Source organism: Notothenia rossii (genome assembly GCF_949606895.1).
Source record: "Notothenia rossii genome assembly, chromosome: 9".
NCBI lineage: Eukaryota > Metazoa > Chordata > Actinopteri > Perciformes > Nototheniidae > Notothenia > Notothenia rossii.
The window spans coordinates 32,741,768-32,767,260 of NC_136907.1; the positions used below are offsets into that span (position 1 = coordinate 32,741,768).

The 25,493-nt window shown below is 42.8% G+C and overlaps 1 protein-coding gene across 2 annotated transcripts in view; it reads left to right on the plus strand.

Moving 5' to 3' along the window:
- Nucleotides 1-25,493, plus strand: part of opcml (opioid binding protein/cell adhesion molecule-like) — a 641,537-nt gene that overhangs the window by 483,659 nt on the left and 132,385 nt on the right. The window lies entirely within an intron of this gene.

Here is a 25,493-nt window from a genome sequence, read left to right on the forward strand (position 1 = left end):
GCATAAATTAGGGTGTGGTCACTTTGATGGACAGGTACGTGCCTCACTGTCAGCTAACAGCAACTTGTCCACTCTGCTGCTACAACGTTAGCTAGTTGTAGTTACTGTACTTGACCCTTTAGCCGTGTTCGTGGTGATTTTGCCTTTTAGGAAATGTTGTTACAAATATCAGACAATTAAAATGTCGTGCTGTGCGGTTGAATCTACTAACAGAACTTCCAAGAAGTCTACTCTCAGCTTTTTTCGTTCAGTAAAATGATAATATTATACACGTTAGCAGGTGTTTTTGTGCTTGTTAGCTTAGCTTGTTATACAGCTTATTAGTCAGCTAAGGACGTAACCCTTTATACATGTATATATATCTATATATATATTAGGGCTGTCAGTCGATTAAAATATTTAATCGCGATTAATCGCATGATTGTCCATAGTTAATCGCGATTAATCGCAAATTAATCGTACATTTTTTATCTGTTCTAAATGTACCTTAGAGGAATATTTTTCAAGTGTTTAATACTCTTATCAACATATGAGTGGACAAATATGCTTTATGCGAATGTTTATTATCAATTTAACAATGACAAATATTCTCATGAATATTAAACACAACAACCTCTGAACATTACAAATATTCGCCTCAATAGAGAGGCGAAGTCCCGCCCATCTACTTCCGACCCATGGGACCCCGGAAGCGGAAAATTATACATTGACGTCAATGGAGAGAGAAAAGTCATCTTTCGATCCCGTTTGAATTGTGCCACGAATGACACATATGATGTTTGTCAAATTAAAAGAACATTTTGCAAGTCAAAAAAATAAAAATGTGTCGTAAAACAGTGAAGTTACAATTTTTTTTGTGTGAAACCGCTCAGTGAACTACAGGTCTCTGGTCTCGCACAATACGCGTCACCATCACAAAGATGGCTGTCACGTTAGTAAATTTCACCTGTTTCTTTCAGAATGAGGCGAAAAAGTATAAAACGAGGTGAAAATCACTACAAGTCATGGCATGTTGAGAGCTGTACATACACGAAAGGGAGCGGTTCTGTAAGAGCCAGCATGCGGGACCGGCTTTACAAGGTTTCAGTGAGTAATATGAGTGCAATGTTTAAGGTTAATGTCAGCTAGCTAACAAGGTACACTAACGTGTTTTTATTTAGCAACTAGTTTTCTCCTTAAGAACTTTGTGGTGTCTGTGTATGCTGTGGATAACATTAGTGTTCACAAGAACAAGATACACTCCCGTGTTTTGTTTTAGTTGCTCTTCAGATTGAAGCGGCCAGTTTTATATCGATTATATGTGTGATCTCCTTTTTACATCTCGTTGTGTCATTTGACTTTATTTGCTGTGTGTAGATTCAAGGATTTTGGTTATCTTGTCCAGGGATGCAAACTTGTCACCTTTCGGCGAAATTCTCAGTTTTGAATCCAAAATACGTCGTTTGTGTGATTCATGTAGATCTGCAATAAAGATGTTTTGGGGTATGGGAGGGGGTCTGGGACCCGGATTAATGTGCGGCCGCGAGCTTTTTTCATATATTATAATGAAGCGTGAGCTGTGTGCTCGAGTCTTCCTGCCTGTCGGCTCTGCTCATGATGTATAATAAGCCTCTGCCGCTCGGCGATGATGGTCTAGCTTCAGCAGCTACATTACCTTTGTTCGTTAATATTAACTGTGCGTCCGGAGTCACTGTGGCACAGACTGGACCGCTGGTGAACAGCTGTTAGAACGGGCCGTTCAGGTGTTCAGAGTAGAGCTCCCTGTCGGAGCGGCAGAAGATTGATGTGCACTGAAAAGTTTTTTTTCCCCGTCGCAATATTATCGTTGAGCTAGCTAACTAGCATACATTGTCACTATCTGCTAACGTTAGCTTTAGCCTTCGTTTTCTAATCGTTTTTTTCATAGGCTATAAACAGAGGTTGTATAAGTATATATCTTGTACTTGATTAAAAGTAGAATTACTCAGTTCTTGTACTTGAGTAAAAGTAGAAGTAGCCTACTCAGATCGTGTAGGCTACTTGAGTAAAAGTAGAAGTACTCAGATCTTGTACTTGAGTAAAAGTAGAAGTACCAGAGTGTAGGAATACTCTGTTACAGTAAAGTCCTGCATTCCAAATGTTCGTCAAGTAAAAGTAGAAAAGTATTATTATCAAAATATAGTGAAAGTAGCGACAGTAAAAGTAGTCATTTTGCAGATTGGTCCATATCAGAATAATATATATGATATGTTTTATAATGATTGATCATTAAAGTGTTATCAAGGCTGGTAAAGGTGCAGCTAGTTTGAATGACTTTGTATACAGCAGAGTAGCTTTTGGATTTACTCCAGGTGGAACTAAAGTCTGATTTAACACTTGATTATATTTCACATCATTCATCCACATCTGTAAAGTAACTAAAGGGATTAAATACATGGAGTGGAGTAAAAGTACAGCATGTACCTCTGAACTGTAGTGGAGTAGAAGTACAAAGTAGCAAAACATTGAAATACTTAAGTAAAGTAGAAGTATCTCAAAATTGTGCCCAATTATAGTACTTGTTGAGTTTATGAACTTAGTTACTTTACACCAGTGGCTATAAAGATAGAAAGACTAAGCCTTGCACAGAGGCATGAAAATACATTTTCAAAATGCTCAACAGTGCTGGCAAAATTATAAACTGACTGCTACACAATTAAAATAAATGTTTTTTATATATTTCTATTAGATGTGACTCTATGGAGTTTCTGTTATTATTAACACTGCTGCTTTAGTTGTTCTGACTGCTAAAATCCTCTGTTATTCCTCATTTTAAAGCCGATATTCTGTGGGGTCGGATCCTTGTCACCTTTTTCATACCTGATGAGTTTGCATCCCTGTTGTCAATTTGTTTGGTTATCTAGGCACAGCTGTGTGTGACTCCCTCTGGTACACTGGTATGCCATTTCCAAATGTAGAGAGCATTGATTAATTAATAAACTACACACTGACTCTAGATCCTGACCAAATCCTTTTTTGTTGATCAAATGTTTTTCAAAAATGTATTGTATATTATATAACAGCTGCACATCAGAGACCGGAGTCTCTGCTACTGTGGACCACGAAGGAGGCGATCATCATCCCCATCCCCAAAGACCCTGCATGGCATGGAAATCTCCTCCTCCTGGAACAATTCTACACCCAGCATATGCTCCCTGTGTTCGCCAGTAGAGGACATTTAAATAAACATACTCTTAACACCCTCGGACTCTGCGTTGTGTTTCGTATGTGTGATGGTGTGTTATGCAGAGGGGAGGAAAACAGGACACAGCAGATTGGGATTGTGGTGGAGATGCTGAGCAGTTATTTAATTGTTGCGTGTAATTATTATTATACTGCGTGCTTCTTAGTTATTCCATCTTTTGCTGTAACATAGATCTGTATGGAACTCTATATGTGTTTGTTATCTACCACACTTCCTTCTACATCATACACCATCATTATACATGATGGTGTATATAGGATATATATATTTGTATACATATCTGTAAATTGTATAATTTTATTTTTCGTATTTGGGATTTCTCTTTTGTCCACTCAAATACACTTGGCCCTTTCTCTTTTCCATGTGGAAAATGGCAGCTGCATATTCTGCTTTTCTCGTCTGGCTCCCTGTCTGCTCATCTACAATGAGACAATTATATAATGAATTACTAATAATCATTTAAACCTGTTATTACCAATATTTCACAAATTCTTCATGTCAACTTAAGAGCACAGCTGTATGTAGAGTGTCAACTTTGCTTGGTTCATCTTACTGGGGGGGGGGCAGCTACATGGATGTCGGTGCAGTCCACAATAATTTTGCAGTTGAAGGCAGAATGAATTTATTATTGACTCAGAATGAAGCACAACTTCATGTCATACAATACATTGACTTTATTTGTAATTGTGTAAAAAAATATGAATATTGATTAGCAAGCAGGACCTGCAGGAACAGAGAACGGTGATGGATGGAGCTGGGAAGAGAGAAGAATAAAGAAAACAGATGAACTTTATCGGATATTAAAAATTCAATTTCAAAACAAGTTGCCACTCCTACAGTTTTCTAGTATGGAAAGATGATTTCACATAACCAATGCAAAATATCACACTCAATACATGTGTCTCTGGGGGGTGCATTGTGCCTTTGATGTATATAAATAATAATACCATAACCAAATACTATTACGTACAGTGGAAATCCGGTTGCCAGAGCAGGTCAGTCCAGTGTGCATGTTCCTCAGGGTCTCAGCAGTTAGAGGTGAGGTAAAGAAAATAAAAGAGAAAAAGGTCAGTAACAACACTTTAAAGTAACAACACTGAATAATTATCTATTTTAATAATTTTCTCAAAGTAATCACTCAACTACTGTCTTTCCAACAAACAGATTGACTCACTCTCACTATCATCACAATGAAACACGTCCAGAAGAATGTCATGCAAAGCTGCCTGCCTTCCTTCCTTCGACTCTCCCTGAACTGCCTGATCTTTTAATGTTCAATGTTAACCATTTGTGCAGATGGCATTAAGTAGAAAATATGCTAATGTGGCGTTAGCCTACCTCCCGCCACCTTAGCACCTGGTGGAGGGGGCGATAGGCTACTCTTCAAATGTTTCACAAAATACTTACCATCATGACTACTCTTACTATTTAACATTTTGGTTTACTTCATGTTAAGGCTAATACAAATGACAAGGCTAAGTAATGTAATGTAATGCTAACTAACATGCTAGCTACTAGCTAGGTAGCTAACTTGACTATGTTCCATGCAAAACATGTATATTACCTGATATGTTTGGTCCTGGTCCTTTCATAAGACGGGAAGCGATAGAACGAGCAAGTGGTATGATCTCTTTTGTGATTACAACCTGGTAAAAAGCACACAGGCATCTTGTAAAAGTGAATTTATTGGAGCAATCTCTTATATTTATTGGAGGGAATAAATCAGTCTTCTTCTTCCTCTTTGCTTTGCGAGTCGCAACCAGTCTTGGAGCATTATCGCCTATGACATCACTTACGCGACCCAGAATGCATTTGGGATTTGTAGTCTTTCTAGTTGCGTATTTTTCATTGTCTTATATTTCAACAGTTTTACGAAAAGCTGTGACTTTTTTTACATGGAAATGATTGTTTAAGATTGACAAACATCATATGTGTCATTCGTGGCACAATTCAAACGGGATCAAAAGATAACTTTTCTCTCTCCATTGACTTCAATGTATAATTTTCCGCTTCCGGGGTCCCATGGAGGCTCCCGGAAGGGGAGGGACTTCGCCTCTCTGCAACCTGGAACCTCTCTCATACAATAAAACAATACAAATGGTGCGTGCGTGTGTGTGTGTGTGTGTGCGTGCGTGTGTACGCGCGCGCGCGTGTGTGTGTGTGTGTGTGTGTGTGTGTGTGTGTGTGTGTGTGTGTGTGTTTGTGTGTGTGTGAGGGATGGATCGTTGGAGCTATGTGCAACTCAAGGCATATGTTTTCTCTGTTTTCATTTAAACACCTCCTTATATCCGTTAGCGCAGCTAGCTAGCACCAGATGCTTACAACAATACACGTGAGGTCTCTCTCTCGCTCGCGCCACACATACACACACACTCCCGGTCCTCCCGATGGCCAGTCGGTGCCTGCCGGTAAGCGTGGAAGTGTGGTCTGCCACAAGCGGGCGGCAGGAGCGGGGCTGTCGGCATAGATGGTATTTTAAACTCAATGCGCTCTGAAACTACGGGGCGGCCGAGGAAAAAAAATACACATGCGTTAATCGCGTTAAAGTAATTTGTGGCGTTTTGTTTTTTTGAGTTAACGTGTTAACTTGACAGCCCTAATATATATACAGTTTAGTTTATGATTCAGCCTTGGCTAAAATGTTATAGTCTATGCTTTTAATTGAACTATTCACATCTTAAATTGCACTGTAACTTTTATCCATTTATTTTTTATTTTAATGTTTATTTTATTATCTTTTCTTTTTAATGACTGATTTTAAATGCCATTTTGTTAATGTCTTTCATTTTTTGTAAAGCACTTTGAATTGCCTTGTGTTGAAAGGTGCTATATAAATAAACTTGCCTTGCCTTGCCTAGGGCTATTACGCCCATAATTCTAAACGGGAGCAAATATTAAAAGGGGACCCAATTATCCCAGTGGTGGCCGCCGGAGTCTGCCGGCCGGAGCCGTTAGCTCCGTTAGCTCCGGCGTCCCGGCGGCGAAACGCAGACTTGGTTCGCCTGCAGCCCACTGCTGTATTATTAGCTCAAGAAATTATGTTGAACAAGGCTTATTAAGTGAGCATGAGCATGTGAGCATGTTAGCCTAGCTTGGTAGCTTCAGCTAGATCAGGAGCTTGGAGCCCCGCCTTGTGCTTCAGCAGCAGGTCCCGCCTCGGCTGCACCTCTTTGCCCCTATTTGGATCAGGCAGGCGGGAGCTAGACTCTGACGTCACTGTTGAGCCATTAGAGGCAGACTCTACCTACTAAGGGCTTCTCTGCAACTCTGCAGAATCCTATGGGTGACGTCACGGATCCTACGTCCATTTATATATACACAGTAGCGTGGCGTGGGGAAAAAATTAGGGGAAGCCAATAATACGTCCTTTCTTTTGGGGTGGGGGGGGTGTGGTGGTCAATGTAATAACGTAACCAGATGAGTGATTACAGCGCCCGGTATCATTTTACACACGTTTGTATCATACAGATGCAGGACTTACACAAGCCTGTTATCTGACCGACAGGTCCGCACGCACTCTCCAGCCGAAACTCTAATAAGCATTCATTCACAAACTAAATCAGGAGACCTTTAACGTTTTACATCTGGTTCGCTCCTTTGTTCCTCGCTGTACACAGCTCCAGTTTGGGCCTTGGCCTGTCATCAGATTGTATTTGTTGTTGCTGGTGCAGCGGAAGTTTAGTACAATTATTTTTGATTAAATACTCCAAATCTCCACCCTTCATAATTGTACTTGCTTCAGTTGCTTGCTACTTTCTAACGGCGGTGAGAGTGGTGCAGTGACGCTATCTATCTTCTATCGATTAGATTTATGATTCGAAAATTATAAAAGTAGGGTAGACATGTGGATATTATCCGACTGAACAAAACGTGCATTTACCTAACAGGTTCGTTTTCCACTGACCTTTTTTCGAGCTATTTTCCAAAATCCTATGGAGAAATCCCATTGCTATTTTGTCGAGGGAAACCGAGCGCAGCTTACTTCCGCTTTTTGGAACGCGTCACTGCACCACTAAGTTGATGCGATTTGATTGGATTGTGAGGCAAGGGAAGCCAGCCGCCTCTGTCTTCCCTTGGCATGGCCCTGACCAATCACAGGTTGGCAGGGGCACGACGTGAGCCTCATCTGATTGGTCAATCCCTCCATTTTTTTTCACCAAGGGAAGCAAATTTCGGCTGGCCTCCTTTCGCAACAGAGAGTGCAATCTACTGTTTCACCATAACATCTAGAGGGGCGCTGTTTCACTCTTTGTAAAATACTCAATGAGAATGGGGGACAGACAGGCCGGCAGCAACACACAACAAAGAATTTTCGAAACTAAACGAAGTGTTTTTATTTATTTATTAAAATTATAACTACAATCCGAAAAAACAGGGGAAGCCTGGCTTCCCTTGGCCTCCAGGAGAAAACGCCACTGTACAGTCTATGGTTTATCCCTTCCACCCTAAACTCTAACCCATAAACCATTTGTCATACAAAACCTATGGAAGGCATCGGTGCACTTAATTTAAGACCTGCATCTTTCATAAAATATAAAGGGTTTTTCACAAACTCTTGTGGGAGAGATCATTGCCCTTACCAAGGATTTCCTGTTTCATTAGAAAGCCCCTTATATTTTAAATATTCCGTTTTCGTAGCTTATAAATAGTTTTTCACTAACTCTTTTATAGGCATCAACAAACAGAGTTCCTCTCTCATCTTTGAAGGTTGGCCCCTCCCCCTACACTTTAGCCCCACCCCCTTATATAACTCATGAAATGGTTGTGTCAGATTCTTGTGGGACTCTTCGATGCAGGGTTACAGTTTCAGTGTGCATGGCTGCGTTGACCACCATTTTGCCAGTACACTTGACGAGCATATATGGGCAAGGGCCCGTTTAATGCTCCTTGCTGATTCTTTTAATTTAACAATGAATTCATTTTAATGGATTGACTTGATTTTAAACTTTTATTATATAAGCTTTTTAGCAAGCATTGGTTCAGCAGGTATGGGTTTTTGAACCATGCCTGTTTGTCCACATGTGAATAATTCTGACGCTGCCTGAGTGGAGGGTGGTAAACCGGGTGTAATGGGGTTGATGGGGTGAGAGTACAAGGCTGAACAACAGTAGGTCAGGATACTCTACATAGTGGAGACAGGCGCTGTTGAGCCTTCTTAAACCAGGCAGGAGACGACAGACTCAAAGTCAGGTCTGCAGATATGTGAACTTTCAGGAACTTGAAGCCACCCACCTCTGCTTCCTCCCCGTTGAATCACAGTGTGGTATTTTTTCTGTGCTTTCTGAAATCCAAATGGAGTTTTTTAGTTTTCATTCCGTTGAGTTTCATGTCCTTGTCCTTTTTACAATCGGGTCAAGTACAAAAAAGTTATTCAATCTTGTTTTTTTGTCAAATAAAGAGCAGTTTATAAGCAGGTCATTCATGCTTTTATGTTGTGAACAATTATATTCAATGTTAAGCCATAAAAATACCTCACTGGTACAAAATGCAGCTATTCAGCTTTATAACAAATAATAAAAGACAAAATCACATGACTCGTTTTTGCCTCTCTCCACTGGTACATTCTCACTTTCATAGGTGGATTTTTCACCAGTTATATTTAAAGAACTTCATGGTGTAGCTCTTATTTAGCTGAACGGTTGCTGTCTTATGACAGAATGGACTCAACAAGATTGCTCTTACTTACCCTGGCGACTCCCAGATTGTTCTCTCTAGGGCAGGGGTCCGGTAGCTCGCGGGCAGCTTTTCAGTAGCTCGCCGCTAGCGGTTCACAGACTGTGTAGAAAAAATCAGACAACAATAAATGCACCTGAATCTGTCCGTGTCACTGCGGCTCAGACACACATGGATTTGTGTTTTAAAAATACTCGCGTTAGCACCATGTCAGGTTTTTGGTGGATTTAATCAAGTCTTGGATTGTACTATTTTCCGTTGATAAATACTTGTGTAAAGTTTGTGAAGGCAGGAGGAAAAAAGCTTCCGCGATCACCATCTCCTGTGTTCCTCCGAACCCCGCCCCCTCCCTAAAAGTAATGAGTGACAGGCTGATAATAGCCTCATAGAAATGTTATTATTCACTTAATCACTGATTGAGATATGATGAAGCTAACTTAATCTCATACATTCATGAAATGTATGTAACAGTAATACAGAGAATAAGTGTGCACCCACATGCAGTATTGTTGTTTTTATAATGCTGTTTATAATACTCCTGTTGTCTGCTGTGTTGTCAAGTCATGTTTGTGATGCCACATTCAAGACATTCAGTGTCCTTTTTTAACATAAGACCATTGCTAGAAGCTGCAGCTAGACTGCAGAAGTATTAGTTTTTTGTTTTTGAGGATGGAACACTTTCACACACAGATATAGGGAGGCTAGACCTACACAATTGATTTATTATGGTTTATAATTTCATGTCAAGACGAAGAAAAAGAGGAAGATGGCTGAACTGTTCAGTGTCAATCCTGTGGAGATGGAGGTTATAAATCTCCAAAATCATGTTCAGCTTAAGTCCCGGCAAAACTCACAACATTTCTGGAGCCTTGTGGACCCAGAAAACTAGAAGAACATTCACCAAGCAGCACTGAAAATATATTCTACATGCCTTTGTGAAGCAGCTTTTTCTGACATGAATGTCATGAGATCTAAATACAGAACAAGACTGAGTGATGAACATTTAAATGAGAGTGAACCTAAGTGGGTACACTCCATTATACACCTCTATGGTGGACTCCATGCAGCGCCAGTCATCTCCCCAACTGTGAAAAAGAGTGAATGCCACGTATTTTACACATGTGCCATAAGATGCTTGTAAGGTGGTGATTAAGGTGATGTGCTTACTATTTGGGCCATAATAATATGTGAGAAATTGTCTTTTTCTCTTGGACATTTATGGGAATTTAAAGGTGCCATGTCGTGGCCATTTCTACTGATCATAATTCCATTGTTGAGGTCTACTAGAATAGATTTATATTGTGCAATTTTCCAAACTCACATTGGTTTCTCATACAGCATATCTGTAAATTATGTGTATTCACCAGGTATTCACTCTCTGTCCTAAACGGCTTGTTGGAGCTCCTGCCCCCCCCTCCCTGGAGCCCAGTGTGCTCTGATTGGTTGGGACGTTGCAAGGCTCGCTGCTCAGTGAGCTGGCTTACTGGTGTGGTTTCCGGGTCGGCGATACAGCGAGACAGCGGAAAACTCATCCTGAGCACACACAAACGCCGAAGTACAAACAACAAGTGTGGCTTGATATTGAGTAAGAAAAAGGTTTATAACGCTGTGAGAATGGGTCTGCGGAGAGCATTTCTCCGCGATCCCAACTCGTCTATTACCAACCAGGGAGCTCTATGCAAGTCAATGGGACTCCCTGTTAGTTGAAAATGTATGCTAAAGGTCCCCCACTGCTGGTTAACGGTAGACTAAACTCTGCCATGAGTTAACGGGAGACTAAACTCTGCCGTGAGCTAACGGGAGACTAAACTCGGCCGTGAGTTAACGGGAGAATAAACTCTGCCGTGAGTTAACGGGAGAATAAACTCTGCCGTGAGTTAACGGGAGACTAAACTCTGCCGTGAGTTAACGGAAGAATAAACTCTGCCGTGAGTTAACGGGAGACTAAACTCTGCCGTGAGCAACACCAGTCGGGCTCTGGGCGGTGGAAACACAAGTGGGGCTACAGAGAAGAACCAGTTAAGCACCAGAAAAGCACAAGAACGGATCTTGAACTGCAACCGGTTTGGTGGAAAGGGGCATTAATGGTATCATTCTTGATTTTAGCCTTTGGTTTAAAAACTGCTACAATCTCAGTGTTGAAGCATGACAGGTACTTACTTAAGGGGGACATATTGGCTATTAGCAGTTACAATTCAAGTTCAAGTACATTTTTCTAAATATACATTTGTACCCTTTTACTTCCTACGTTTGATATTTCTATGCTATGTTTTTTCCTTACCGAAGTAAATTATTTGAATACCAGAATAGCATCACCCTTTTGTCACAGGCATGATGATGCTACCCAGCCTCCTGTCAAAACTTCTTGTTTTGAATTGCTCTGACTTTCTTAACACTTTTTCTTTATTCTCAAAAGTTGAAGCTTAAAAAATCTCCCACATACGTCACCATTGTATTGTCTGACTGGAGGATTGCCATTAAGGTATTATTCATATTCTAACAGAAATGTCAAACTTCTGCCCTCTGTGTGAATGAAGCACACTGAAATAACTGAAACGTTGACTCCAATTAAATGTATTATGTCAACAGATTTATCATAACTGTATTAGGTTGTTTGAAAGCAATAATATTATGTTTAAATAAAAAAAATATTAGGTTCAAGTTAATATAATGGCTTTCAACTAACCCAATACAGTTATGTGATTTTTTTTTGGTAAAACAATTAATTAAAGTCAATATTTCACTTCTTTCTGTGTTTACCAGCACAATGACAGCAAACTGTAGATAAAATACTCACCCAGAGAAAGTATCCTTTTTATCTTTGGGAAGCGCCTCTATTTCTATTTTCTAATTAATTGTTGGCTGCAGCTCCTTGGCTGTGCCGACATGAAGAGTGACGTGTCCCCGGCCCCAGTCACATCCCCCAGCAGCCTCGGTGGCAGGAGAGTTGTTTTTCTAATCACCTTGCCACTGGCATTATTAAGCTGGAGGACCGTCAGTCACCCCCCCCCATACACTGTTCATTCATCTCTGCCGGGGGTCAGTGTGTCTGAGGGGGGGGGGGGGGCTGCTTCGCCTCCAAACAACAGGCCTCCTCGTCCCCTGTTCAGAGCCTTCCTTAGAGGAACCAGGCATTGCATTGGGCCCTCAAATAATCATTACCACATTAGTTCTGTGCCACAATTCTTGTCACAGCCTTAAGGAGAACCCAAATGCAGCACTCGAGAAACCAAGGAGAATTGGTAATAAACTTTATTGGAGATTCCACTGGATCTGAGGAATACCAACCGAGCAGTTTAAAGCACCGGAGGACAGCGGGCAGAAGGTGAGTCAGGGACAGGCAGAGAGTCAGGGAGTAAGTGAGGCGGTCAGCGTAGATACAGGCAGGGTCGGATAACAGGCCAGACAGGATAGTCGAGGGACAGGCAGGATCAGGGAACAGGCAGAGCAGGCAGATCGGGGACAGGCAGGGTCGGAACCGGGTAGGCAATCTAGTATCAGACGCGGGAAAGACAAGCATTAGGCAAAGTACAATCTGGCAAAGAGTGTGTGTAAGGTGCGGGTTTAAATACTGGCAGAAGCTAATGGGTGCAGAAGAGAAAGAGAGTGAGCTAACGAGTGGGTGTGGAAAACAGTTGAGACAGGTGAATGGAAAACTACTGGTGAATAATGGAACAGACTATGACAGAATCCCCCCCTTAATGGACGGCTTCTGACGTCCCTAAATGCTAATCTACAGAGGAGGGTGGGAGGTGGGACTAATACTCATCTGAAAAAGTTATTTCGGCCTCCCTCTCCTGCCCCCTGTGGGAATCTGAGTCCTCATCAGAAGCCGGCCCCTCACTGTCCTCCTCTGAAGAGCTGACGGTAAGAGGAGAGACTCTCCGTGTTTCTGCCCGTCGACGTGACGGTCTTAGACGGTTGCTCAGGATTACGCCGATGGAACTCCCTGATGAGTCGGGGTCCAACACATGACGAGCTGGAAGACAAGCCCTCTCCTCAGGGCCGTAACCCTCCCAGTCCACCAGGTACTGGACTCCTCTTCCTCTGCGACGGGAACGAATAAGTCGTCGGAGAGTGTACGTAGGCCCGCCGTCAATCATCCGGGGGGGGGTGTGGTGGGGTAGGGACCGCAGGAACCAAGGCACTCTCTCGGACAGGTTTGATCCTGGAAACGTGGAAGGTCGGATGGATCCGCAGAGTCCGAGGCAGTCTTAGCCTTACTGCTGTGGGATTGATTATCCTGACAATCTCAAAAGGTCCAATGAATCTAGGTGCAAGCTTCTTCGAATCCACCCGTAAAGGAATATCCCGGGAGGAAAGCCATACCTTTTGGCCCACCTGGTAGACAGGTGCTTTGGAACGTCAGCGATTGGCAGAGAAGGCGTACCGGTTGGCCGAACAAACAAGAGTTCTCCGGGCTTGATTCCAGGTCCGTTGACAACGACGGATGAAAGCCTGGACGGACAGGTAACCTCCCTCTCCAGGGCCGGAAACAGAGGGGGTTGAAACCCGTAAGCACACTGAAATGGGAACAGCTTGGTGGCCGAACTGACCAGAGTGTTGTGGGCGTACTCGACCCAGAGCAGTTGTTTAGCCCAGGCCGCTGGGTGCTTGGAGACTATACGCGTAAGGTTGTCTCCATCTCCTGGTTCTTTCTTTCTGTCTGACCGTTGGATTGCGGATGGAAACCGGATGACAGACTGACCGTGGCCCCAACGAGCGTGCAGAATTCCCTCCAGAACACCGAGGTAAATCGAGGACCACGATCGGAAACCACATCATTAGGCAGCCCATGGAGCCGGAACACATGGAGCAGGACCAGCTCCGCCGTCTCTTTAGCTGAAGGGAGCTTGGGTATCGGCACAAAATGAGCCATCTTACTGAATCGGTCTACCACCGTCAAGATGGCATTGTGTCCGTTGGACGGTGGCAGACCAGTAACAAAGTCCAGAGAAATGTGAGACCAGGGGCGATGAGGGATAGGCAGAGGTCGTAGGAGACCAGCAGGAGCTTGGTGAGAAGACTTGTTTTGATTGCAAACAGGGCAGGCATTAACAAATTCCCTGGTGTCCTCCTTAAGTGTTGCCCACCAGAACCTTTGCTGGACTACCTCCCATGTACGTTGGATCCCAGGATGGCCGGTGAGTCTGGAGTTATGAGCCCACTGGATAACATCAGACCTCAACGTCTGCGGAACGAACAGGCGGTTCGGAGGACAGCAATAGGTCCCGGCTGGTCCTGCTGGGCGGCCTTGACCCTCTCCTCCACCTCCCAGATGAGGGCGGCAACGAGCTGAGGAGTCGGAAGGATGGTGTCCAAGCCCCTGGGAATGTTACCTCCCTCTCCAAACCGACGAGAAAGAGCGTCAGCCTTAATGTTCCAAGAACCAGGGCGGTAGGAGAGGGAGAAATTGAACCGAGTGAAGAAAAGGGCCCATCTAGCCTGTCGGGAATTCAGTCTGCGGGCCGACCGGATGTACTCCAAATTCTTGTGGTCGTTCCACACCAGGAAAGGTTGACTGGTCTCCTCGAGCCAGTGACGCCACTCCTCCAGAGCCAAATTCACTGCTAGCAGCTCCCGGTTTCCCACATCATAATTTCTTTCCGCTGGAGTCAAACGCCTTGAAAAGAAAGCACAGGGATGGAATTGTTGGCTGTTCATTGCTCGCTGAGACAGGATGGCTCCCACACCCATATCAGAAGCATCCACCTCCAAAACAAACTGTCTTTCAGGATCGGGTACTCGGAGGATGGGGGCGGAGGTGAACCTGGCCTTAAGGTTCTGGAACGCCTCCTCAGCCGAGGAGGACCACTGGAACATAACCTTAGAGGAGGTCAGGGCTGTGAGAGGAGCGGCCAAGGTACTGTATCCACGAATGAACCTCCGGTAGAAGTTGGCAAACCCGAGGAACAGTTTTAGCCGCTTCCGGCATTCTGGAACCGGCCAGGAAGTGACTGCATCAACCTTGGAAGGATCCATCTCGATGCTCCCCTGTCCCACGATGTATCCCAGAAAAGAGACAGAGGATGTGTGAAACTCGCACGTCTCCGTTTTAACAAACAACGAGTTCTCCAGCAATCTGCTGAGAACCGCCTGGACGTGATGCACGTGTTCTTTCAGAGTCTTGGAAAAGATCAGGATGTCATCCAAGTAAACAAACACGTGTCAGTCCAACATGTCTCGGAGCACATCATTTACCAACGCCTGGAATACTGCAGGGGCGTTGGTAAGCCCAAAAGGCATGACTAGATACTCGTAGTGCCCCGAGGTGATGTTGAAAGCGGTCTTCCACTCATCCCCCTCGCGAATACTTACCAAATGGTACGCGTTAGGCAAGTCCAGCTTGGTGAATATGGTTGTTTCCTGCAGCAACTCAAAAGCAGAAGAGATAAGAGGCAGTGGGTATCGATTCTTGATCGTAATGTCATTAAGACCCCGAAAATCGATACAGGGCCTTAGGGTCTTGTCATTCTTCTCCACAAAGAAGAACCCCGCGCCAGCAGGTGATGAGGACGGGCGAATAATCCCAGCCGCCAGAGAGTCATTGATATCTGCTCCATGGAAACCGTTTCCGGAGCAGACAGGGAGTACAATCGACCCTTGGGAGGGCTGGTGCCGGGATGCAGGTCGATGGCACAGTCGTAGGGCCGGTGTGGTGGTAAGGAAGTAGCCCTCGACTTGCTGAATACTTCCTTGAAGTCCAGATATTCCGGTGGAACCCCTGTAACATCTGGAACTTGGCTGGGGTTCACCGAACGCTGAGGCGCGGCAGCCTGTTTCAGGCAGATCAGATGACAAGAAGGACTCCAACCCAAAATGGCTCCCGTCTCCCAGTCAATGTTAGGGTTGTGGCGGCGGAGCCATGGATAACCCAGGATCAGCGGAATATGTGGAGACCGGAGAACATGAAACTGAATAGTTTCGTGATGGTTCCCAGACAGGAGCATGTGGACGGGTACAGTCTGATGAGTCACTGTCCCCAGCAGGTGACCGTCTAAGGCGTTGGCTGGAACTGGGCGAGACAAAAGAACCCGGTCTATTCCCAACTGCAGCATAAGCTTCTCGTCCATAATATTCGCGTCCGAACCAGAGTCAATAAAAACTGCAAGAGCCTGAGAGCTATCCGGTAATTGCAACCTGGCGTGGCTCAATGGTCGCTGAGCGGGAACAAATCCAGGGGTTTGGCTCACCAGTATGTTCCCCATTACTGCTGAGCCTTGCCTTTTACCGGGCAGTGAGAAACAAAATGGCCGGCCCGGCCGCAGTAGAGACACACGTTACGATATCTGCGATGCTCACGTTCCTCCAAAGTGAGGTTGGTGCGACCCACCTGCATGGGCTCATCCCCCCCTGGTTGCGGCTCTGGAGTGAGGTGAGGAGTCGCAGTCAAACTCGGACGTCGGGCGCCCAGGCATGTTGAACTCCCTCCGATCGTCGCTCCCGTCTCAAGTGTCTGGATGCGCCGATCCATGCGGGAAGTCAGCTCAATCAACCCATCCAGTGAATTGGGCAGATCAAACGACACCAGCTCGTCTTTTATGTAATCCGCCAAACCACGCAGATAGGCGTCACACTGGGCGGGAGAATTCCAGTTGCTGAGGCGGCCCCGGGTGCGAAACTCAATGGCATAATCCACCACAGATCCATTACCCTGGCTCAGGTTCAGTAGTCCTCCTGCAGCATCTGGACCCACAGACACGGGTCCAAACAACTTGCGCAGCTCCGCGGAAAAAGCGGGGAACAAAGAGCAGGCGGGTGTTTGCTGCTCCCATTCCACTGTGCCCCACAGTCGGGCTTTCCCAGTCAAATGATTGACCGTGAACGCCACACGAGCAGCTTCAGAAGCAAAAGTGTGTGGCTGCAGCGCAAACAGGATAGAACAGTTCGTAAGAAATGGGCTGCAGCCCTCCGGTTCCTCGGCATAGCGCGCCGGAGTCCCCACCCGAGGCTCTGGGGTAAATCCCAGCGGGCAGAAGGTGAGTCAGGGACAGGCAGAGAGTCAGGGAGTAAGCGAGGCGGTCAGCGTAGATACAGGCAGGGTCGGATAACAGGCCAGACAGGATAGTCGAGGGACAGGCAGGATCAGGGAACAGGCAGAGCAGGCAGATCGGGGACAGGCAGGGTCGGAACATGGTTGTCAATCTAGTATCAGACGCGGGAAAGACAAGCATGAGGCAAAGTACAATCTGGCAAAGAGTGTGTGTAAGGTGCGGGTTTAAATACTGGCAGAAGCTAATGGGTGCAGAAGAGAAAGAGAGTGAGCTAACGAGTGGGTGTGGAAAACAGGTGAGACAGGTGAATGGAAAACTACTGGTGAATAATGGAGCAGACTTTGACAAGTCTAATTGCTGTAAATGGAAGATGATTGTGGAGGTCTCTTCATAGCATTCTGCCATCAGGTTTGGCAGGAAAGATATTGGATTGATTCACAGCTATCCTTACAGGTCCTAGTTTACGGAACATTTTGGAAACTATTCCCACTTTACAGTATTAGTAGTTTATAAAAAAATTATAAATGATATTCATTTAGTTACAATATTGACTGTGAAGGGACTGTGGTTGGATCTTAGTCTCTAAATCTGTACAGACCTACCAATATTAAGAAATCAAAAGGTTTTCCACTCTCCTGGTGGTGCAATCCAACATACAGTATCTGGAGGACTGTGGCAGATATACAGCATATGGACCGAATACCAACATTGCTGTAGAAATCCCCCGCTCATGCCTACAAAATAGATTATCACCTTACACTACACCAGCTGATCATTCATCACATAACCACACACATCAGCAACTCTCGTGTTGCAGTTGGTTGCATTATAGAAGCTTTTGAAACCTTTTGGGGGTTTTAATTTGAATATACACTGGCTAGGTTCAGCAGAATGTGTTCGGAACAGATGTTGGTGGGAAAAGGAATGATGTTATGGTTTAAGGGACAACAACAGGACAAGACCACTTTTGAAGAACAGCATCAAAAGGAATTGTGTTGTAAAACTCTTTACAGTCAAATATGTTTAGTCTAGATGTTCTGGAACAAGTGAAGCAAATGTTAACATTATTTATCTTTGAAGATCAGGGAAGAGATAAAAAGAGACAATCCCATTAAAACAGACATGGATAATGAAAATATTTGTCTCTTTGGGTGAGCCCCTCAGTGTGCTATTTTGTATCCATTAATCAATTAATGTTTGTTTTTTTCAATTGCCTAATTATCAAAAAGGTTTCAATTTATTATTTTTTTTCTATGAATATAGGTTTAACATCAGACTTAACCCTCCGATTGGATGTGTCCGATGGATGAACATCATCTAAGGTTACTCATTCAATAGGTTTAACTAAATTGACCAAAAAAAGCACTAAAAATTCAATGACAGTGGTGATCAACAATGCTTACTGTTTAGGATATCACAAGGCCTTGAGGCGATCAAATGTAAAACACAATATTTATGATTGATGAAAGTAGTAAATCGGTCAGATTTGACCCTAACACAACAGGAGGGTTAATATTAGTCCAAGTGAGATATTCTGCCCCGCAACAAAAGACACATTTTGATGTTAGATACACAAATACATACACATGTGCTTGGTAAAATTCCACATCATTGGGAAATGCACCAATGACCTGGGTTTCTGTGTATTATAATTCCACACAGCACAGATAAGGTGGAGGCAGACGAAGCCTCAGTCAGTCCAGAAAAGGAAGCTGGATGCCACATGTATGTTCCGCCAACTGTCAACCTTCTGTTAACTTGCATTGAAATTCACTTTTTCTATTGAGTATTCATGTAGAAAAGGGCAAAGGCTAAAGCAACACTTTGCAAATGGGTGTTACTTGTTCTTGTGAATACTTTGCTAAGACCAAGTGGTCTGCAGGTAATGATAAAAGGAATGGAAGAACACCACATTACATTTCTGCATCTTCAACAGTATCATTTTGTTTGTGCTGACTTCTAGTGTTTTACTTCCCACCTCACTGCAGTCGTGATGAATAGTGTACACATGTGTGAGTACACTTCATCACCAAGTTGAGTGTGGTTACAGGTGCAAGATTTAAATTAACCAAGTGCTACAAATGTCTGGTCCATCTTTCTATGAAACATTAATTAATATGTTACGAAAGATTACTTAAAAATGTTGAATACAATGTAATAAATGTACACATCCATGGCATATACTGTATCATAAAGATGTGTGCATCCAAAACACTGTTAAAACAATGAATTTTAGATCAATTCTCCATTTGTTAACCATGGTTATTAAAGAGTGTTGCTGTGAATATGTTTTATTTCAAAAATAATGTGTGTGACCCTGTTGAGCAGATTTATTTGTTGGGATGAAGGCAATCTATTCTAAATGGCTGTCGCTAAACTCAGCGCTGCACAGTTTAATTTTAGGGAATGACTGTTGCGTGTAATTGTCCTCCTCATAATACATTTCATTTTTTCAGCAGTTCTGTTATCTTATCCAGGGTGCATCCTTAATGTGTAATGTGTGGGGAGAAATGGAGCATCAGCTACAAGTAATTACCTAAAGAGGGACTCCATAGCTCATTTATTTCATCTAAAGGAGACATATAGTCATGCTGCAACTAAGGGCACTGAAACAACTGAAACGTTGGCTTTTATTAAGGGTAAAATGTCAACAAATTTCACATAACCGTATTAGGTTAGTTGAAAACAATAATATTAATATGACCCTAATATTTTTTTATTTAAAATAGTTTTTGCTTTCAACTACCCTATTACAATTCGGTGAAATCTGCACACACAGTGTCCTAAATAAACCAATTGAGCTTTAGCATTGCATGGTAATTCATGGTTAAACTCAAAGGTCAATGACATGCAACCCTGATCCGCTGGCACACAACATGCATTTATTCATCACATTGTATTTATATTTAAAATATATAAATCAAAGCATTTGTTCTATCAATATTTAATATATTAGTTATTATATGTCTGTGTTGTTAAATTATGTTTTACATGATGTTATTAAATAATAGCACTCCTAATCATATTTAACCTCAAGCTTTAACATCATTAATTGTCAAGGCTGTGAACAACACTATGACACCTTTTAGTCCTGTGGGTAAACTGCTCTGAAATAAAAAAGGTCCCATTGGTTTAAATTATTATTTATTCATAAAAAGGGAAAGTACCACTTAATGCACTTCTAATTTACTACCCTAGCAATATTGGTGTCTGTGCACCAAGCTGACCTTGTGCATACAGAGTGAAGACCTCATTCTGCGTCACAATTTGATTTAAAAAACAAAACAATTAAAAGTAAATATCCAGTGTTGTATAGTTGCCCTAAATAAATATAAATGTAATGACAATACGATTGCTGGTTGTGTCTACTGTAAAACTCCAACCATTTTCTAAGTTGCAAAAATCTAAATAATTTAGATTTTATTTAAATACATAGCTAAACTGTCTGGAGCCACAAGGAATAAGTTAATGTGGAATTATCTTCAATGAACTGCTGTCTTGTCCGTTTCACTAAAGATCTTAAAATTCAAGACGCCATTAAATTACAGTGAAGAAGGAAAAAGCCGCTGTTTCTACACGGACCACTATTGCGGTAAGCATGTTGTAACTTCCGGTTGTTGTTGTCATCTCCGGGTATCCCGTGTGCCTGTTCTGTTGCTGATAGCTTATTATCTTAACTTAATCGATCGTTTTAAAACTCTTGATCACGGCAACTGCCTGACGTTGTAATCACACGTTACTACAGCTTAAGCACTCACAACTCTCCTTCTCTTAGCGACTGTAACTCCACAGTTGCCTACACTCTTTTCGGGTTTGCTAACGGTAGCTACTTTAGCTTGATAGCTAGCCATGGCTCTTTCCCCACCCTCTTTCCTGCTCTAACTGTCTCATGTTTGGTTACTTCCCTACCTCCTTGTCTGGTACCGATACATGTGTTAAATGTAGTATAGTTGTTAGGTTGGAGGCGAGAATAATAGCCATAGAAGCCCGGCTCCGCATCTTAGAAAATAACTCAGCTACATTAAAGCCCATGTTAGCCGGTGCGGACCGGCAAAAGGTAGCTCCTCTTAGCCGTCCCCCGGCAACTCCCGAGCAGCAGGGAGATTGGGTGACTGTTCAGAAGGGGCATAACGCGAAACCCGCAGGTCCCCACCAACCCGTTCACGTATCTAACAGATATTCCCCACTCAGCGAGACACCCGCTGAGAAGCCAACTCTGGTTATTGGTAGCTCTATTATGAGACACGTGAATTTAGGGACCGAAGCCTCCACAGTCACATGCATTCCGGGGGCCAGAGCGGGCGACATTGAGGCGCATCTTAGACTGCTGGCTAAAAATAAACGTAAATACAGTAGGATTGTTATTCACGTCGGTGGTAATGATGTTCGTTTACGCCAATCAGAATGCACCAAACTTAATGTGGCGTCGGTGTGTAGTTATGCTAAAACAATGTCGGACACCGTAATCTTCTCTGGTCCCCTCCCCAATCTGATCAATGATGACATGTATAGCCGCATGTCATCATTTCAGCGCTGGTTGTCTTGGTGGTGCCCAGCAAACAATGTGGGCTTCGTGAATAATTGGACAGCCTTCTGGGGAAAACCTGGTCTGATTAAGAGAGACGGCATTCATCCTACTTTGGAAGGTGCAAATCTAATTTCGGCAAACATTTCAGGGCTTTGTGGACTAAAATGACAAACTGGAGTTGAGACCAGGAGGCAGAGTCGCAGTCTTACACGCTTCTCTGCGCTCTCTCCTCGGCAGTCATCCATAGGAATCCCGAGCCCAATAAAATACCCAATATTAACGGTGTGTGTGTCTGCCCAAGGACAATTTAAGGTAAAAACCTAATAGAGGTGTCATACATAATAACCTAATAAAAGTAAATGTAACAACTACTAAAGTGCAACAAAACAGGATGATTAAATGTGGTCTCTTAAACATAAGATCTCTAGCATCTAAAGCAATATTGGTAAATGATTTAATATCAGATTATAATATTGATATATGCTGTCTCACTGAAACTTGGTTGAGACATGAAGAATATGTCAGCATAAATGAGGCCACTCCACCCAGCCATATCAATACTCATATTGCCCGAGGCACGGGCCGAGGAGGTGGAGTTGCAGCAATCTTTGACTCAAGTTTACTTATCAATACTAAACAAAAATTAAATTATACCTCCTTTGAAAGCCTCGTTTTTAGTCTTACGCATCCGACCTGGAAAACTTTGCAGCCAATCTTATTTGTTACAGTGTACCGTGCACCAGGTCCTTATTCAGAATTCTTATCAGAATTCTCTGAGTTTTTATCAGCTTTGGTAATTAAAACAGATAAAGTAATTATCGTAGGTGACTTTAATATTCATGTTGACGATGATAAAAATAGCCTTACTGTTGCATTTAACTCTATATTAGATTATGTTGGTTTCTGTCAGAGTGTAAATAAACCAACCCACTGCTATAATCACACTCTCGACCATGTTCTGATTTCTGGTATTGAAATTGAGCAACTATTAGTCGAACCGCATAATCCTGCTTTATCCGACCATCTCTTAGTAACTTTTGAAGTACTGTTACTAGACTACAAAGCATTAGTCAAAAGCTCCTGCAGCAGAAACCTATCTGTTAGTGCTATAGCCAAATTTAAGCAAGAGATTCCACCAATACTTAACTCGATAGCATGTCTGCATGTAAGGGAGGAAACTTATACAAAATGTACACCACCCCAAATTGATCATGTTGTTGATAGTACAGATGCGCTGCGAATAAAATTAGACTCTGTTGCTCCTTTGAAAAAGAAGAAAATAAAACAACATAGATTAGCTCCATGGCATAATGCCGAAACTCGCAAAATAAAGCAAAAGTCGAGACAACTTGAAAGGATATGGCGTTCCACTAAACTTGAAGAATCTCGTTTATTTTGGCATATAACTCTCAATGAATATAAGAAAGCACTGCGTAAAGCGAGAGCAGCGTACTACTCTTCATTAATAGATGAGAATAAGAATAATGCAAGATTTCTTTTCAGCACTGTAGCCAGGCTGACAGAGAGCCACAGCTCGACTGAGCCTTCTATTCCCATAGAACTCAGTAGTAATGATTTTATGTGCTTTTTTAACGATAAAATTGTTACTCTTAGAAACAAAATCAATGACCTCTTGCCTTTGACCAGTATAGTATTATCAACAGCTCCCGGAAACGTAAGTTATAATATTACACTAGATTGTAAACTAGAATGCTTTTCAGCCATAAACCTTGAACAATTAAATTCAATGATTCTCTCTTCTAAACCATCAACGTGTATCTTAGACCCGATTCCAACTAAGCTGTTAAAAGAAGTTTTTCCATTAATTAGCACTTCTTTATTAAATATTATGAATATGTCTTTATTATCAGGCTATGTTCCACAATCATTCAAAGTAGCAGTGATAAAACCGCTTCTTAAAAAGCACAACCTCGATCCAGAGGATTTAGCCAATTATAGACCTATTTCTAATCTTCCGTTCCTCTCAAAAATTCTTGAGAAAGCAGTCGCAAAACAGCTGTGTGATTACTTAAAAAACTATGATTTATTTGAAGATTTTCAGTCTGGCTTTAGAACACAACATAGCACAGAGACAGCTCTGGTTAAAGTCACAAATGACATTCTAATAGCCTCAGACAAGGGACTTGTCTCTATTCTTGTCTTGCTCGATCTTAGTGCTGCATTTGATACTCTCGGCCATGATATCCTATTGCAAAGACTAGAGCACTTAGTTGGCATACAGGGAACTGCTTTAGGCTGGTTTAGGTCCTATCTATCTGAACGCTCTCAGTTTGTACGTGTCAACGATGAACCTTCCATGCAAACCAAAGTTAGCCATGGAGTGCCACAGGGCTCAGTGCTTGGACCTATTTTGTTCACACTATATATGCTTCCGTTAGGCAATATTATAAGGAATCATTCTGTAAACTTTCATTGTTATGCGGATGATACTCAACTATATTTATCAATCAAGCCTGATGAAATTAATCATCTAAATCAAATTCAAGACTGCCTCAAGGACTTAAAAACGTGGATGACCTTACATTTTTTGATGTTAAACACGACCAAAACTGAAGTTATTGTACTTGGCCCGAAGAATCTACGAAGCAAATGATCTAAAGATATACTAACTATGGATGGCATTAATTTGGCCTCCAGTGAGACTGTAAGGAATCTTGGTGTTATATTTGATCAGGATTTATCCTTTAACCCACATAAAATCAATTTCAAGGACCGCCTACTTCCATCTACGTAACATTCCAAAAATCAGGCATATCTTGCCTCAAAACGATGCAGAGAAACTAGTCCATGCATTTGTTACTTCAAGGCTGGATTATTGTAATTCCTTATTATCAGGGTGTACCAAGAAGTCAGTCAAGTCGCTTCAGCTGATTCAAAATGCTGCAGCTCGTGTACTAACCAGAGTTAGGAAAAGGGACCACATTACTCCTGTTCTGGCTGCCTTACACTGGCTCCCTATAGAACACAGGATAGAATTAAAAATTCTTCTTCTGGCCTACAAAGCCCTTAATGGGCAGGCGCCATCTTACCTTAAAGAACTCATTATACCCTACTGTCCTACTAGGGCATTGCGTTCCAAGAATGCAGGGTTGTTGGTTGTTCCTAGAGTCTCTAAAAGTACAATGGGAGCCAGAGCCTTTTCTTATCAAGCTCCACTTTTGTGGAATCAGCTTCCAGTTTGTGTTCGGGCGGCAGACACCCTATCCGTTTTTAAGAGTGCGCTTAAGACCTTCCTTTTTGATAAAGCTTATAGTTAGGGCTGATTAGATTCAGCCCCTAGTTTTGCTGATATAGGCTTAGTTTGTCGGGGGACATCTTACTTCTTCCTTCTCTCTGTCTATACCTGTGTACTCTCATGTTCCGATTAACCCAGCTTCCCCAAATGTATTTCTTTTTGGTGTCTATATACGCCGGGATCCGGAGTCATGGATGATCCTGCGGTCCTGTGTCATGGATCGCGAGTCCTGGATCTTGAGTCGTGGTTGTGGTCCTGGATCATAAGTCCTGGATGGATATCCTCGTGGATTCATCTTCCTATTATACACACATGCATTTCCAAACATTTGGACTACCTATGTTGCAAATGTATTATCTTTTCAATTTACACACGGCATCTATTGCACGTCTGTCCGTCCTGGGAGATGGATCCCTCCTCTGTTGCTCTCCCTGAGGTTCCTCCCATTTTTCCCTTTAAACTGTGGGTTTTCTCTGGAAGTTTTTCCTTGTACGATGTGAGGGTCTAAGGACAGAGGGTGTCGTATTTTCATACTGATATTCTGTACAAACTGTGAAGTCCACTGAGACAAATGTAGCATTTGTGATATTGGGCTATATACATAAACATTGATTGATTGATTGAAGGAAAACATTGACCCTTGATTTCAGGCAATTACATTTACAACAGCACGACACACACACACACACACACACACACACACACACACACACACACACACACACACACACACACACACACACACACACACACACACACACACACACACACACACACACACACACACACACACACACACACACACAGAGCTGGTCCAGT